The following is a 12270-nucleotide window of genomic DNA, read 5'->3' as shown; positions in this document are numbered from 1 at the left end:
TATAGTCTGCTTTTAAAATGTTACTACAACAGGTTTCCCATGCAGTATTACACTAACACATGCAAAAATCACATATAGTCACACTTTCAAACTACTCTTATTTCTTAAAATTAAAAATCTCAGAGTTACTGCAAGCTTCAGTAGATTTGTATCTATAAAATGCAAGGGTACCTCTTGGAAACCTTCAGTACAACTTAGTGGGTTAAAAAAAAAAAAAAAAAAAAAAGACAACAGAAGCTTATTTGGACTTTTTCCTATGAATCAGGATAAAGGATTAAGACTGAAAAGAAATTAAAAAATAATAAAAAAACACCAAAACACAACCACACACACAACACAACAAAAAACCCCACAAATATGCCCACACTATGCTATTTGGTATACCTAAGCAATATTTTATTCAGCATAAACCTTTAGCTTTCACTTATTGATATAATGTAAATATATATGTTTAGATTTTTAAGTTCATTTGATATTTCCTCTGAAAGTAACTTTTCCAGGGCCAAGTAATCCCAGTTAATGTTTGACATTTTAACTAAGGTAAAAAATGCAAGCAGTTCTACGAGAATCTATTTAAGCTACGTGAATTTTTTTTCCTCAAATATCTCAAAATAAGGAGTATATCAAATATAAGAAAGGAAAACCTACTTAACATACACTATATATTGATATGACATTGCTTACTGCTTTCATTTTAGCCACACCCACCCTTATGTAATTGTAAAATATGAGAATGGTGCAGCTGAGAATAAAAAAGCTGAAAAGAACAGTTGTTTTATGTAGTCGAGTATGTGCTAAGCACAGATTTTAATTAAAATAAAAATAGGTATAAATTGTATGCTACTGAACACGACTGTCAAATAGTGGGAAAAAATGCATATGCACCTGTACAATACTGAATTATAGATTTATCTTTCCCTAAATTAGCTTTGAGTCAGGACAGTTATTTCCTTGAAAGTGAAAGTCAGTGTCTGTAAGCGCACTTCCACTGTTGAATAGTGTAAATCTCTTCAAATCCTGATATTTCGAAGTGTACACAGCTACAATGAAACAGCTTTGTGCACATTCCCATACTAACTGCTAAAAACATTTCTGAAAGCATTCTGAAGGAAACGATGTAAATCTAAAGAAATAAGTGTTAAATTTCAATAGGATCTTACTAGTATCACAATTTCAGAGATTAAACTGAATTTTCTAGCTATCAGAGCATAAAGGTACAAATTCCAGAGACAAACAAGGCAGTTATTTCCAGGAAAAAAACGACTGAAAAAGTGTAATTTGTGTAGTGGATTAAAAGAATCCAGTGAAACTAAGGATTCGAGGCAGAAAAACCTCCTAGAACTATTGTATTTCTGTGTCACACAGAAAATACCTTGAATCACAATCCAGTTGCCATGCTGGAAACGCTAAGTTTTGCATTTCACTTTAAGACTACACGCTCTCAGCCATGTACACAGAAATCTTTTGTACAGCACTTCTGCACCCCAACTCTTCTCTACGTCCCTCCTACGTTCTTCGGTTAACTCGTTATTTTCAGCGGCGAGGGTGCTCAGCGCAAGGCGGCCGGGTCTGGCTTTGAACGCCGGGGAGGGATGTGCGCGGGGGGGGGGGCGGTGGAGGGGGTTGGAAGTAGGGGGAGAGGAGCGGGGAAAGGCTGTGACCCGGTCCAACCTCCCATCCCCAGCCTCGCGTCCCCGCAGCCAGCCAGGGGGGGCAGCAGCCGGTCCGGTATCTGCTGAACGGGCGCCTTAACGGGGGCCCGATGCTGCCCCTTCGCTGCGCATCCTGCGCGCCCGCCAGCTCGACGGCAGCCCCGAGCGCACGCCGATCACTCGGCATCGGGGAAAATATCCATACGCCTTCCTGCCTCCGGAAAATAAATACAAAAAAAAACCCCTCCAAAACAACATAACACTAACAAAAAAATATAAAATAAAAACAATTTAACCCCCCCGCGGTCGGGCGGCCGAAAGTGAAGAGGGAAGTAGGAAGAGGAATAAAAAGTAACGCTAGAAATTGTAGCTGGGAAGGAGCCCGCTGGCCTGCCAGCGCTCATCGCGCTGCTATGGAGCTCCCTACCCGCGATATCCCCGCCTGCGCTCCCACTCGGGAACCGCCGCCACGAAAAGATGTCTTGCGTGTGTGTGCGCAACTCCGAAAACGCGAGCGCCCACGCCAAACCCAGCCCCGAGAGGGTTAAACGGCGTCGTGAAGGAAAAGGCACCGTGTCACATATTAAGTGTGTGCGGCGGGGGGAATCGCTCGGCAGATAGACTGCGAGAGCGGTTTCGGCGCCTATCACAATAAGCACGATCGCGCTCGTACAGCTACGAGAGACCGAGAAGCTGCCGGCCACCGAGAAATGACATAGAAACAGCCACCAAAAAATAGCTAAGCCAATGACAAATAGCGACCCGGGTGACAGAGACAGAGAATTTTGTAGGCGGAGAAGAGGAGGTGAATGGCCAGCTCTGAGCCCAGTCTAATACTGCGATATCTATGGGGAGGGTATTTACTCGGTTTGGGGGTGTGTGGGAGGAGAAGAAAAACACCTACAAATAGCTGGCACGATTCAAATGGCCTCGGATTATGTTTCCCCCCTCTAGTTCAGGAAGGAAACTCGCGTTTTAACGCTAATATGGGGGAAAAATAGCCCTGTGCAATAGGCGATGAACAGCACTTTGGTCCTTCGTTAATACCCAAAGGGACAGAGATGATAAATGTGATAGCATGTGGCAGCATAACCGTCACCCAGGTTTCTGCTAAAGGCAGCTCCGATATCGTGACACGGGAAATCAAGCGCTTAAGTGGGAGGTGGAGAAAGCGCTTAAACGAAGAAGTTAATCTGCTAACATGGAAAGGAAACAAGCAGAGGAAAAATGCGAAGGTTGTCCTCATATTTGGGGGAGGGGGAAAGAAGGGAGAGGAAGAGAAAGAGCGAAGGGGCATTAATCCGGGTTACGAAAACACGGGGAAAGAGAAAGGGGTGGTGGGAGGGGGAGCAAGAAAGGGAGATGTGCATGTAAGTGGGGAAGGCATCCTGGCTGCTGCTGCAGAGCTGGGAAGCAGGAGCCGCCGTGTCCCGAGCGCCGTTCCGAAATTTCCACGGCGGAGAGGCGGGGGAGAAGGCGGGAGGGAGGGATCCGCGGGGGGGTGGGGGTGGCATGGAGCGGGGGGAGATCAGAGGAAAGCCTGTCATGTTATGTCACGGGAGAGCGGGGCGCACACCGGGGCCGCGACGCGACCCTCCGCTCCGGCTGTCCCGCGCCTCCCGCCCGCCCCGAGCTCCCCCCGCCGGCCTTCGCGCCGCTGTCCCCCGGGGCGGGCCGCCGGGGGAAGCGGGGCTCCCGGGATCCCCGCTCGGGTGAGATGCTGCCCGCCGCCGCCCCGGGGAAGCGGGGTTACCTGCCGGAGAAGGCAGCCGCTCCCACCCTCTGAGGCTGAGGGAGGCGAGTGACAGATCCGCCCAGGAGCCAGCGGCGAGACCTGCTGCCGCCTCCGGGAGCCTCCCGCCTGCTGCCCGCCGGGCTCCTGAGGCGACTTTCCTCGGCAAGCGGGCGGCGGCAGGGTACAGGTTGCCCCCGCTTTCCGAAGACGGGCTTCCCCCGCCCGCCCAGTTCCTTCTGCCCCAGCCGCGCCCGGTCCCCCCGGCTCTTACCGCCTATGCCGGTGGCGGCACCCGCTCCGAAGCGCGGCGGCGGTGGTGGCAGCGGCGGCGAGGGGGAAAGGAGAGGGGGGCGGAGGGAGGTGACTTTTGGCAGCAGGCGGCGGGCGGCCCCGCGAGCCGCGGCTCCCCCGCGGCAGCGATGCGATCGGGCATCACTCGAAAATGGCGCCGAAAGAGCAGGGCTCTTCATTCAAATTCGTTAGAGCCAGCCCCGCTGCCCTGGGGCATGCCGGGAAGGGAGGGGGGGCTAGCGGGGGGAGCGCGGCTCGGGCTGAGGCAGCGCTACGGACACGGCGCTCGCTGTCAATGCCGCCCCTCCCCCTCCAACCCCCCCTCACTCCCCCCGCTCGCAGTCAGCGCGCGCTCCACGCCCTCCCCGCTAGCGCGCGCTCCCGCGCTACCAACCCAACCGCCACTAATGGGGAGGGGGGGGAAGGAGGAGAAGGGGGGGAGACAGGGAGAGAGAATGAGAGGGGAGAGAGAAATGTCACCCGGAGTCCCGGCCCGTGGGGGAGAGGTGGCGCGTTAGAGATGTGTGTGGGAGAGAGAGGGGGAGCGAGACCTCCGCCGGCCCCGCGGACTTGTCAAGGTAAAGGCGCCGCGGGAGGGGGGGGCAGCGCGTTTTGGGAAGGTAGGGAAAGGAAGCCGGCGGGGGTGGGGGATGTGCGCCTGAGGAAAATATGAAGAGCGCCTCCCCCCCCGCCCCGCGCCTTCGAGGACCCCCGCGGCTCCCGCAGCGCTCAGGTTGCAACCCCCCCCCCCCGCCCCAGGCGCGCACCCCGCCGAAGCCGGAGGGTTCGAAGCACTCGGCGCTTGCCCACATCGCGCGGAGGCACCCGCGGGCCCGATCCCGCCCTAGCAGCCGCCGCTCCCCCTCCCCCTCCCGCCGCCTCACGCGCTCCGCCGCACCGGCTCCGCGGCAGCGGCCCCGCTCCCGTCCGCCGCGGCGGCAGCGGCCCCGCGACCCCCCTCCCCACCTCCCGCCCCAACCACCACCCCTCCCCGCCCCCGCTCGGGCTTGCGAACAGCCTCTGGCGGAGCGAAGCTGAGCGGGGCTGTGTGGGCGCATCTTAGGGCAGATTGGGCCCGGAGTGCCGTACGCTGGTCATTTGAAAAAAAATATCTCTCCGAGGAACTTGACGGAGCGAGGTTCAACTCTGAGAGCGCTCCCGCCTCGGCTGCTCGCAATGCTCGGGGGGACAAACGTGAACTTTCATTTTCACGCCGAACCCACCTCCCCCCACCCCGGACCCAAGTTGTGACGGATCATAAGGTACCTGATAGTTTGGTTAGCGCTCCTGTCCCCATTTCACAGACGGGGAAACCGAGATGGAGGTTGCTGGCTGCGAAAAGCCAGGGAGGGCAGGCAGGCTGCGGTGCCGCCCGAAGCACCGGTCTGCACTTGACTTTTGACTGCTGAGGGATTCTCTCCCGTGTGTGAGCTCTCCGCGGGCTGTGCCGACCCCTGCCTTTGTACACAGACCCAACGCATCCTTGCGAGCGTGCGAGCGGCTCCTCTCGATTTTTTACTTCAGTGGTATTTTTTTTTTTTTTTTAATCTGGTCCCGCTTTTGAAAAGGGAAAGGAAAGCAGTCAAAAGCCGAGGCCTCAGATCTGCGACCTCTTGTTCCCATGACTTTGGGCAAAGATTTTCAAAAGTACATAAGGAGAGTTTGGGAGCTCTGTTCCCACTGACTTTCAAAATCTTCCCTGCACGTCTGTGAGCTGGTCCTCTCAGACTCAGTTGGACTACTTGCAGACGAACGTTAGCAGGCTCAGGGCCTAATGCTTCTCTTGCTTCCACTCCTCTCTTTTATAGCTACACTGACAGAAATATAAGCAGAACAAGTTTTGAACGGAGAGGTAATTTCTGTCTCTTTTTTTTTTTTTTTTTACACCAACTGACACAGTGGAAAACAGCAAGCTTTTGGGCTCAAAAAGCTTAGACCATCATGGCTACGAAAACGGCTGCTACTCAGAAAATATGTAATTCTGGAGCTCCTTAGTGAAAAAGTAGTAAAAGGCAACATGTAAGTAATTATATAGCTAATATACATTTATGTTTCTGTATTTTCCTCGGATTTCAAGTTCAGTATTGCTAAAGAAATTTATTACTAATTTTTTAAGGCAAGTTCTCAGTGAATATTAGATGAAAAAACTTCACTTTGTAAAACCTTTCTGTTAAAAAGGACAAAATATAAATTATTTGCAGTATTTTTACTTTTTTTCTGTTATTTTATTAAAATTACCATGCATGGAATTTTCAGAAAGTGTGCCTTTGAACTGGAAAGAATGATAGCAAATGTCTTCTATTTTTTTCTGAAGGTTATGTGCCTGTGAGAACAGGGATTTGCAGTAGAAATAGCAATGAAAACAGTAAAGAAAAATATAAAATTATGTTGTTGCTGATACCATTTCTCTGTACTTAGATTATGTATAGTTTTGCCCTAAAATAATTTTAGTTATTATTTTTCACCCATTTTTCCAACCGTGATATTAGAATAAGATATAGATGACAGTATGTCATTCTGCTTAACAGGATATGGTATCCTCTTGTATGAATCGCACTATTGTCCTTTCAGATGTCATTCCTAAGGTTTCATTAAGATTTTTAATGAAAGTATGATTTTTACACCCTCTAATATAAATTACTTGCTCTCAGATTCCATACTGAATGCACATAGGTCCCAATACTGTACAGACTGAAATGTATATTACTATGTGTAAGCACACTGAGTAGTTCTCTTCATTATTATGCTCTTGTATTTCAGACTTAAGAAACTAATAGTGATATTACACAATCATTATTCTCGATATGACTTAAGACTGCACAAAACATAAACCTAATGTAATCATCTTGATTTACACCTTCCATTCATATTTCTGGGACTTAAGTTACGTAATGCACTGTTATAATAATTTGAGGATCAGAATGGGTAAATATTTAACTAAGTATCAGAAAAAGTGAGAAAGACAATTGCCATAGTCTGAAAATCTATGTAATACAAGGTGGATATTGCATTCTCTGACTGTAGCATCTGGGAGAGGGTCATCAGTTTGTTTTCTCAGTGACTAGTGAAGCAAAAAAGTCACAGCAGGAACCCAGCTGAGGACGGAAAGGAGAGGAAAGGGCTTTTGAGCCTCACCAAAAGTGATGTCAGTTCTTTAGATGAAATTTCCATTCCAGACAACTTGGGCTCATCAGAATGGTAGAAGTCTTATCTGCTGTGGTAGCAAATATGAGGTTAAGCTGCAGTTTCTGTAACGGACTCATTTCCTCACACGGTTGTCGTCATAACACTACCTGGACACCTTCTAGTAGTGCTTGTCCTCTGTTATAGATTCTTATCCTTAGAATGTGTCATTGTATTGTCAGAGAATCTCCTCATGCTGTAATAAGTGACATGACCAGCGTTTGTCGTATTATCTGTTCTCTTGTCGCCAGGGGAAGGCGCATGTACAGTTGAATGTTTTCAGCTTATTTTATTTGTCTTTTCTTCCATATATGTGTTATATATTTATGTTAGTGAGGCAAGGTCAAAGTAATGTTTTGTTCTTCAAGCAAAATGCAGTTAGGTTTCTGATGGCCCTTAGCTCTTAGGCACATTAATTCCATATACTTGCACCAGCCCTGAGAAAGTTCTGTCTCTAGAAATCATAGCTTCTTTCCGTTTTTTGCACAAGTTCTCTTATGTCAGAAGAGGGAAACTGTTGACAACTGGATGCAGTCTAGAGACTTAGTAGGCATTTCTTTAGGAATCCTGGATTTAGGCCCTGGAGGATCTTGAGACCCTGAATTTGTAATTTAAAATCCTACAGAAAATGAGTATAGAGTGGAAGAGAGTGATTTATAATAAACCACATTGCTGAGGTGACATCCTCTCAGCTTCCTGTATTTGGAGTTTACAGAGTTTGGAGTATCCAGTTTCAGACTTGGATATACTGAATTGCCTAGGTCCGGTTGAGAGGTGGCAAAACCAAAGCAAGGTACTTCTCTGCCAAAATGTCACGGAAGCTTATAGCCTAGTTAGGGGTGATTAGAAGGCTGGAGACTGTCTTCTGACTCAGGCACATATTACTTTACAAATTACCTTGCTGTGTGTTTTTAAGATTTATTTTACAACCATGAGGATTAGAGGAATTTGTTGTAATAAAAGCCGGCATTGTGTCGTTACCATGTAACTTTTTAGTTAGATTCTTTGGCTTGCCTGGGTACTTGCATGTTATTTCATGACCTTCATCTGGTCCATTTCCTAGGTAAGTTAGACTAGTTGGAGGGCACCAAGATAGATCCACATGTAGTAATTATAGTAATCCTTTTTCAGTCACTGCACATCTACGTACTATTTCAGTATTCTGTGTTTATATGGCATATGGACATACATCCCACAGGAACTCAAACATTTTTTAAACTTATTTTTCTAATATGAGCCCTGCCTTGCCCCTGGTGCTCATCCAGCCTTCTAGATCCCTGTTACAGGTTCATATAAGCCTCACTTCAGACCTTCTCTGAAAGTTTGGTATCAGTTGAAGTTTCAGTTTAATAGCCTTGTAACTGTAGTTGAACATCCTCTTTCATGTATGAGTTTCCTTCTGTAGCCATTCAGTCTCTGATTTATCCTGACAAATACAGGATTTGGAATTTGTTACTTTCACAATTTCAGTCTGCTAGCAATGACAGGGATTGTAATCTAGAAAGGACAGAAGTGTACAGCATTTACTATTGTACGGTGAAAACAGGGTTCTGAATTTGCCAGTATAGACCTGATATAGGGATGCTTCTGTAGGCAGTAAGGACTGCAAGAAGTATGTGCTGGTTTAGAACTTGGATCTGCTTTATTGGATTTCTTATAAACTTCAGATGAAAGAAAACCTAGCAGGTTTTGTACTGTAGACTACCTCCCAATTTTTCAGTAGCCAACTTTCAATTTAACTTTTCTTTTTCAACCTCTAAAATGCTCAATGTAGCATAAAGACTAATGATGTAGTCAAAAGGTTGGATTTTACTGTATTTCATTCAGATATTGTAATGTTGACTCTAACATAGCTATAGGCCTGACTCATAATAATGAACATATCCCTGAGGATTTAAGAAAGATTTGTTATTAAACTTAGGTTCCATGGTAAAGTTTTGCCAACGTGGCCTGACTGTAACTTCTAAATATTTTAATATTTTTATGGATTTAGTGTTTGTGAAAAGTGCTGGCTTGGTATCTGTGAAAACTGAAGTCTATTCTTTATTCATGGATTAATTACAGCAGAGCAGTTGCCAAGTGATCTTCTCCACAGCACCCATGAACTTCAGCTTTGAACTGAAGAGGACTCATCAAATGGTGAGAAAATAGTGTGGTTGTCATGCCTATTAAGTTGAGGGGATGCTCTGTAATTTTTTTTCTTCCTAGCATTGATTTTGCTATTTAATAGGTATTGAAGTTAGATTTTTTTTTTTTTGTAGGGTAATTGCTGGGACCATAACCTGATTTCTCCTCCTCCCCCAAGTATTTCAGCTCTTAATTTCTCAAGCTTTGCTATCTTCTTAGTTGTCCTTGGCTTTTCAAAAGTAATAAGTTAGTGATACTCTGAATTCATGAGCTAATTTCTCTATTAGTTGGTTTAGCCTTCGTCTTGTGCACGTGCTTAACTCTGTTCACATGAGTAGTTTTATTAGTAGCACTACTTAGAGGAGTGAAGTTCAGATATGTGGAATTGTTTGAAATATTGAAACCTAAACTTTGCAGATACATAGGCCTGCATTTAAATTAAATGCTACCGAAATGAATGCAGGAGTGAGGAATCTGGAAATGCTTTAGCTAGTAATAATTAGTTTGCTTTTATGCAATTGAATTTATTTATTTTCAGGCAGCTTGATGTAAGTTGTTCATTAGCTTGTCTAGTTTCTTAATTTCTGGGAAATTTTGAAATCTGAGCTTCAAAACATTTATAAAATTTTTAGTAATGCTCATAATTCTCCTGAGAAAAACAAAACATTATTGTATTCAACCATTTTATGAAAAAGTGACTGTATCCACAGAGGAACTAATCCTGTCTCTAACTTACTGTCTTAACGCCCTACTTTCATCAAGTAATGATTCTTATGTGTGTGGAGTTATTAAGCACACTTCTTAAAAACAGGGAGTTTCCTTTTTTACAGCTATAGATAAAGGGTGGAATATCGGTAGCAAGGGGGTGCGTGTGTAAGAATATAGTTGTTGAGTGTTGATATTAGCTTTCTGGTCATTTGGATACATGACAGCTTAAAATAGCAGTGCACAAAATTATCCAGATCGTAGTGTTTAGAAGTTCACAGGATGCTGAGAGATGCCCCAGACCTTTTTTTAATTCACTTTTTGATCTCAAAAAGTGGCTTAATTTCTGTTTTCCTTTAGTAACTGTATTATGGAGTAAGGAGTGAAAGGGACAGAACCTAATAGCATCTTATGATATCCATGTTTTCTCCTCTCTCTGTGGTTGTTACCATAGAGATTGGAATATGGGATGTTAACCCCTTCCCAGCTGTTTACCAGGTTGGGTTTGGAAGGGCAAATGTGTTTGCAAAAAGCAAAAGAGATGGTGAGCCCTTTGTACCAATAACTGAACTGCAGCCTGTGTTAAGAATTACTTTAGTACTGTTACCAAACTCTGAAGTAATTTAACCTTTGCCAGTTATTTACCATTTAGTGTGTTAATAATATTTAATACTTAAGCCAGAAAGAAGCAGTAGTTTTCAGGCAGAGTGCATTGAGATATAACCCAGAGGTCATTTATTTTTACTACAGATTCAACAATCTGTTTCTTTTTTCTTTCTCAGTCACTCTTTCTTTAGTTTTCTTCTTGAGACTTAATTCTTGAATTAACTTTAAGCACTTAATTATTTACATTCTGCTTCATCAAACAATTAATCTTGTACTTAAGTCACAATACTTGCATGAGTATGGCTTTAGAGGGAAGAGTTCGAATCCACACTAGTCTCTCGCTCTTGTACTTGACTTTGCCCATCTGATAACGGGTGGGCTCAGTCCAGACTAGCGCCTAAGTGTGAGTCTGCATATTAGCAGAGTAAGGAGTATGGGCTCAGATTTGAATTTGTGCTTGATACTACAGACATAGGAAATGATTATAAGATAATTTACATTTATTTTCAAATGTAAGCACTTCTTTAGTTGTTTAGCTGAGCTGAGTTTAGATATTCCACGTACTTAAAGTGAAATGGTTCAAGTTAAGTGGCTTGAAGGTTTTCCTAAAGCATTTTTGGAATTGATGTACTTTTACTTCAATAGAAGAAAAGATAAGCCAATGTCAAACAGTTTTGAAAATCCCATTCTCATTGCTCTGCTAAGAAGATAATTTTGTTTCTTTTATTCAGTCTCCTTTTTGGCGAAATCACTTTCACTTCCCTGACTCTTCTTATACCCATTGTTCCTGCTAACCTCTCCTCTAATGTCCAGTTTTCTATTAACTTTTCCACGCTGACTATTCTTTGTCTCTCTTTACTGAAGTTTTGGAGAGGTCATTACACTTTTTTTCAGTTTCCTACTTCCATCACTTCCTGGAATCCAACAACAAATAAACTGCTCTGATTTCAATGATGCCTTTTTGGTGAGAAACACACAAGTCAAAATTTAGTGCTAGAGGAGTAGAAAGAGTAAGCAGAGCGTTGTGGATACCATTTATGAAAAAGGGAACTGGAACTTGCGTATTATTAAAAATTATTCTCTAAATTGAGATTTCAGGATCTGGATCCAGGTAGTAGGATCAGGATTTTAAAGCGATTCTGTAAAAATAAGTATGCTTATTCTAGAAAAACAAAACAAAACTCAAAAACCAACCAAAAATCCCATGAAAGTCCAGGTATACTGAAAAGATTCATTAGACTTAATGTCACTGTTCTTTTATTGAGCTATGTATCACTCTTTTTAAGCCTTAGGAGAGACAGCATGGAATTGGAAGAGAAGCGGGAATCTTCATGAAGGGCAGTCAAGTGCAGTTTTGGTAAGTTCAAAAAAATAGATATAAAATTCTATTTCTGTTACGTTTTCATGTTTATGAATCAGCATGTATTTAGGGCCCTGTTCATAGTGTCAAAACAAAGCCAATTTTATTGAAACAATTTCTACATGCTCTGGATTCATTTATGCTATCACCATGTAAAAATCTGTGTTCTGTTATAACTGAGTTTGTGGTGTAACTCCTGAATGAAAACAATAAGTGACATAAAATTAATCAGTTATTTTCACAGTGATTATGCTACAATGTTTTCATGCCCAATTTTTGAACAAAACAAGATATACAGGATTGTGTTGTCTCCTAATAACTTTTGAATCCACCACTTAATTTCAGCTGCATTTGATATAGAGACAGAAGTCACGAAGTCATGCTTCTACCATTTGAGTGAAATTTAGCAGGTGGGAGTAGAGAAGGGACTCAGATTTGTGCTCCCGGGGTAGAAAAAGCTGCAGCATGGATCCAGAAAGTTTCTGTTCTATTTAGCCTGTTGACTTGCCAGTCAGCATGCTTTGTTAGTCTGCCAGTTAACGCATGTGTAGCTCAGACCTAGCCACAGTGTGAGCTGCCTCTTTTTCTTTGAGAAAAGTCAGAAGCTGGTG

At 44.2% G+C, this 12270-nt stretch overlaps 2 long non-coding RNA genes across 22 annotated transcripts in view; one reads left to right on the top strand and one right to left on the bottom strand.

Moving 5' to 3' along the window:
• Positions 1-12270, bottom strand: part of LOC136115191 (uncharacterized) — an 88176-nt gene that overhangs the window by 33701 nt on the left and 42205 nt on the right. Inside the window, exon 1 of one of the 2 annotated variants that reach the window (XR_010653181.2) lies at positions 3659-3961. The exons of the other annotated variant lie outside the window; for it this stretch is intronic. This is a non-coding gene — a long non-coding RNA (uncharacterized lncRNA). Of the gene's footprint in view, positions 1-3658; positions 3962-12270 lie in introns of those variants that run through there. 2 annotated transcript variants of the gene reach the window in all.
• Positions 3922-12270, top strand: part of LOC136115088 (uncharacterized) — an 85862-nt gene continuing 77513 nt past the window's right edge. For 4 of the 20 annotated variants that reach the window (XR_011737816.1, XR_011737812.1, XR_011737815.1 and 1 more), the window contains exons 1-4: positions 3923-4256; positions 5578-5697; positions 8926-9000; positions 11586-11656. This is a non-coding gene — a long non-coding RNA (uncharacterized lncRNA). Of the gene's footprint in view, positions 4257-4659; positions 4941-5577; positions 5698-8925; positions 9001-11585; positions 11657-12270 lie in introns of those variants that run through there. The other 16 variants (XR_011737824.1, XR_011737822.1, XR_011737810.1 and 13 more) reach the window with 10 other exon arrangements.

This window comes from Patagioenas fasciata, chromosome 1 (assembly GCF_037038585.1).
Source record: "Patagioenas fasciata isolate bPatFas1 chromosome 1, bPatFas1.hap1, whole genome shotgun sequence".
NCBI lineage: Eukaryota > Metazoa > Chordata > Aves > Columbiformes > Columbidae > Patagioenas > Patagioenas fasciata.
This window is presented reverse-complemented; position numbering and strand designations above follow the sequence as displayed.